Here is a 5,359-nt window from a genome sequence, read left to right on the forward strand (position 1 = left end):
CCATAAGTTGCTCCTTCTAGCACTGCTTCATGAACCGAAATACATTTTAGGAAAAACGAAATACATTGTGAGAAAGAGAAATACATTTTACGACAAGTGACACTTTGGAAAACACTGAAATACATTCTTAAAAAATGAAATACATATTTAAAAAACAGAAATACATTTTAGGAAACCGAAATACTTTTTGGGAGAAACTAAAAGACAACTTAACTTAACACAGAGACTGGCATCCGTTTGATCCTTCAGGAGTTGATCCTCACCCTTGGTTAGCTGAAGGTGCTCGTCTTCCTCAGGGGTGGAGTGCTGAAGTCACCTTCGTTAGGGCTCGTAGGGCAGTAATGAAGCTCTATCTACCCTCTTCTCTCCTTTCGTGTCGAGCGCTGATGCGCGGAAGGCTGTCAAGTCTATCAAATCGTCATTGCTCCAATGCGCAGAAGGCTTGCTATATCATCCAATCTTACTAGCTCACAGATGAAGCTTCGTAAGCAACCGAAGCGGAAGGCTCGCCAAAGAAACGGAGCAAGATCCGTGGTGAAATCAGAACAAATCAAGCGACCAAGGAGCAAGGTTTGTTCCCCTTCCAGTCTTCCTCTCCCTCCCTGCGGTTTTCTGTTTGATTTTGAGGGGATGCTTTGGTTAGGGTTAGGGTTTAGTGTTGATGCCAATATAACTCTTCATCGCGAAATATTCAAGCAAACAAACTTGAATATTACTTTTTCTCAACCATTGTTCATATGATAACTCTGAGTTTTCCTCAAGATTTTCTAAACATTCCAGCTATTTCTGCAAATATCCCTTCTTCTTTCTAATATGGCCAAACTTATTCACCCCCAGCCCTTAAAATGTTTCTTAAACCTTTTCAACCTGATATTAATAATGTCGATAGGATCAGAGCTAGCCATATATTTATTCCACAATCTCTGCACAGTAGGAATAAAATCTTCACTTTTAAACCAAGCAATATCAAATCTAAACTCATTTTTGCTTTTAGTGTACCATCACTCATAGTATCCAAAAGCAAAATATTATGATCAGACAACTCTCTAACAATTTTCCTCACAGTGACAAGTGGGAAAATGTTTTCCGACGAAGAGGACATAAGTACTCTATCAAGATTTTCGAATTTAGGGGGACTCTGATTACTTGACCACGTATAGAGACCACCAGTCATATAGATCTCTCTCAAACCAAGGGTGTGCATAATAGAATCAAAGATTGTTGATGCATGAGACAAAATGGTAGGTTTTTTTCACTACTATGTCTCAAAATATTGAAATCCCCACCAACAATATAAGGAATATAGATAACATTGCTTGGTTTAAAATTCTGCAAGAAATTCTTCCTTAAACTCTTAATGGGCAGCCCCATAAACAGTTAGCAAAGCCCATTGGCACATTTTTGCCTTGTCCCACGAATTAAATTGCACCATATACCCAACTTGACCGTTTGCACTTCCAATGTTTTTTGTCTCACTCCCACAAGGATTCCTCCAGCCCTACTGACAGAAGGGGTCCATTTCCAAAGAAATAAACCATTAGGATCAATCTTTCTGAAAATTTTGTCATGGCGGACCTAGATAGAGGTATAGAAAAAACACCCTGATCTATATACTTAGCATTTTATGGATTTAGTCTCAGGACCATAATTTTTTCAAGGAGAGGAAATAAAATGGATCAGCACTCCCATGCTTCGAGAAATACACAACAATCTATCTAGGTTTAAACTCCAGGACTATATCGCCTAACTCAGTACCAGATAGTTCAGGCAAAAGAAAATAGAAACAACAAACGTGCTATCCAGAGCATGCAAGATAGATCCCCAGGCATGTAGTATGAACCAGGCAAACGCTGTATAAAAGACCTCTTCCTAACCAAGAGAAGGATATTCATGCAGGATGACTGCTTAAAGATTATGTGGTGCATAAAGACAGCTCAATATTGAGAATTCTAGAGCTTTTGTTCTTTGACTTGGCAAAGTAATTCTTTGTTGTGCAAATTAAGGTTTTCTCCCCACGAATCCACTGAAACAACATTTTTTCTATGTCTGCTCATAAATAGGCGTGCTACTGACATAAGCTGAGACCAAAAACTTTTTGTACTTACCAAATCCTATTATTAACCGAACTATTCTAAATCATGTACTTTTGTAGGCAACTAGGCATTAGTCAATACTGCACCGTAAGGTATGGAGCGGCTATGGAGACATGGAGCTACATACTACAGATCAGCTTTCTGATTTTTTTTCCTAAAATCTCAATGACATCTCTATCAAAATCAAAAGTACATACATATACACTGCAAGCTTTCATATTAATGAAGAAATGTCCTTGACATAGCTGAAGCAACAGATTCAGCCAAGGAGTGTGGGCGCATCTTGTTCTTCCTGTAGCCCCGGTCAGCTGAGGAACCCCATGGTTTGTTCCTTTCTTCAACTTTACTATTTTTTTTGCTAAAAGAAGCATTGCCTCTAATATTGACTGGTTTTGATATATAGAGTTGACCAACAAATATTCCAGATTACTCAGCTCAGGAAGATGAAGGAGGTCTTGGTGCTCTGGTATAGAATCATTCAGCAAATACTCTGTTTTTCTGTTAAAAGAAAACAAAGCATTGCCTCTAATATTTTACTCTGGTTTTGATATATAGAGTAACGCAGCACAACTTGTGGAAGAAAACCAGCTTATGGAAGGAAAACCGCATATGTGGACGACTGAAGAGACAGAGATTCTGTTGAAACAATTCAGCAGTGATTCGAAAGAAAAACAGTTTAAGAGGAACAAAATGGATTTTTGTCGTGATGTTGCAGTGGCTATGAATAACCATTTCATAGGTCGCGACAATTTTGAATATGTTCCTTTGACTGCTGAAAAGATCAAGTCCAAATTGACAGTAATTCATCAGCAATTAGAGCAACTCCCTAATGAGCAGACAACTCTTCAGCATCCCAGGGAACTTCCCTAAAAAAAGCATCCCAGGGAACTTCAGACGTTAGTCTCATTCAAAAGTATTCTGTGAGAATGAGTTCAGTTCTCTGTGAGGATGCCTCAAGTTCACAGTCAGTGCAGCGCCACAGTTCATAGTCACTGCAGCGCCGCAAGAAACACGAAGATCCCTTGTCAGTAGTTGAAGCACTGAGGTTTATGCATGACAATGATGCCAGCAGCGAGCAGCTTCTTGAGTACTCAAAGAAACTAAACAAAGAACCTGCTGGTCTGGATGTGTTTTTCGCTTTAAGTACATTTGATCAGAGGAAAGCATTCCTCGGTAATTTAAAGGGGTAATCCTAGGCGACACTTGAATTCAGGTAAATATTTGATTAGCGAACCTAATCTATCCGACATGTTCATTCATTCTTCAGGTTTGAGCCTATTTTTTGAAATGGTAAATCAAGCATACATGCTATTGATTCATTTTTTGCCCTGCGATGGACTCGTGCGTTCTTGGGCTGTTAGCACAGCTATAGTTTCTGAGCAGAAGAAGTATTTTAGTGAAACCTCTGCAATCCACTTTTTTAAGTTTTTAAGGACTCTCTATCTTATATACTTCATTTTGGGCTTAAGGCCTGTTTTTGGTTTTTACATTTACAACAACTACAAAGAGTATTAGAAGAAGAAAAAGAAAGAAAAGAAGCAGCTTCAGATGCTAAGTGTGGACGCCTGATTTAGCCTCAATGTTGGTGGTTAAAAATTATGTCATTCCTTGCTTTCCAAAACATCCAGAGACATCCACTTATTGACTAGCTAAAGTGCACTAGCATAGCAGCTCCATGGTATTATGTTACTAACGGGATTCATTGTTTTTTTTGTTTTGTGCAGAAAACTAGGGCAGGTTATCCAAGGTCGTTGCAGTGGCATTTATAATATGTAATATTTGTGCTCTTTAGTTGAACAATGGTGAGGTAGCATTAATTTCTGTTGAATTTGTGTACTATTTGAGAGTACTGTGTTGAACTATTTGAGATGGAATTTGTGTAATTGTTGTACCTGAACAGCTAATTTTGCTTTCGATTTGGAGAATTGTTAAATCTAGGTTCCAGTTCTTGCGAAGCATCAGATCTCTAGTATTCAGTCGGTCATGCATGAGCAACTAGGAAAAGACTTTCAGTTTTGGCAGTGATTTTGATTTCCAAATATTGTTTAGGGCTGCATCTCTTGGCATCTGTTCAAACATGAATTTGTAGAACCGGGCCGGTGTGTATTTATCTCCCCAAACAAACGACCGGTGATCATTGTTCCCAGCTTCCAAATTTAACTCAGCTAGGAGGACTGAAATTTGCTGGTACTCTTGATATGCTTCCATCAAAAGTGGCAGAGCAAAATGTGTATTCAAATCCCTAGCTAAAGCAAGATCTGTCATCCAAAACTAGGTAACCGGACTATTGGAGATTTTTCGGGATCCGAGCCGTCTCTGGTTCAAAAAAACTCACCCCTACGACTCTACGAGCCGCCGCTGTCAAGGCACTGACCACAGCTACCAGTGTGCCCGCATTGAAGGAAGAAGAGCTAGCCCTCCTCTCACTCCTACGAACCGCTGCGGCGCTGCCCATCGTCATTCCTCTCCCTCCCTTCCACAGCACTGCATTGAAGGCTCCGATTTCTCTCCCCCATCAAATGGAAGGGGATCCAACTAGTTGTGGCTGTGGCTATTCCAACCGGCACATCGCCGGCAAATCCTCTTGCCACACTGGTGGTGCCTCTTCGCCTCTTCACATCGCCGGTGTCAAATCTCCCTGGACTCGGTCTTTACCGGGTCGATTGTCAGATACATCTAAAGTATCAGTTTGCTTGCTACAGTCGTATCGAGTGCCAGCTTTGTTTCATCACATAATCAGTAATTGCCCAGTCCATGCATAATAGTTCCAATATTTTGTGTTTCACTTCTCTGGCCATTGCTGGAATAGTGATACATTATTTTTTTCCCCTTTTAGACGTGGAACATTTGTTGGTCATGGCACCAACATGGCCTGAATTCTTGGTTGAGCATTTTGTGAATGGGTGTGTTGATGTGGTGAATCAGGGAATCACTATACCAGCAATGACACGCTTGTTTTATTCGATGCTTGGAGACTACATGCGTTCAAAAGCTAAAGTTCCTGTCACAGAGGAATGGGTGTGTCGATGTTGTGAGATGAAGCTTCTGTCAGATAAAGTGGATAAATTATCACAAGTATTTATCATGGAAACTTCTGTGATGAACACATGTGATAAATCGCCGGATAAGTTTTCGCCAAAATCACCCAACACATTTTCTCCAAATCGCCGAACACATTTTTTCCAAAGCGCCGAATACATTTCCTCCAACTCGCCAATGTATTTCGCCACACGTTCTCTCCTGAAACGCCGAACACTTTACTCCAA

Source organism: Miscanthus floridulus, chromosome 9, assembly GCF_019320115.1.
Source record: "Miscanthus floridulus cultivar M001 chromosome 9, ASM1932011v1, whole genome shotgun sequence".
Classification (NCBI taxonomy): Eukaryota; Viridiplantae; Streptophyta; class Magnoliopsida; order Poales; family Poaceae; genus Miscanthus; species Miscanthus floridulus.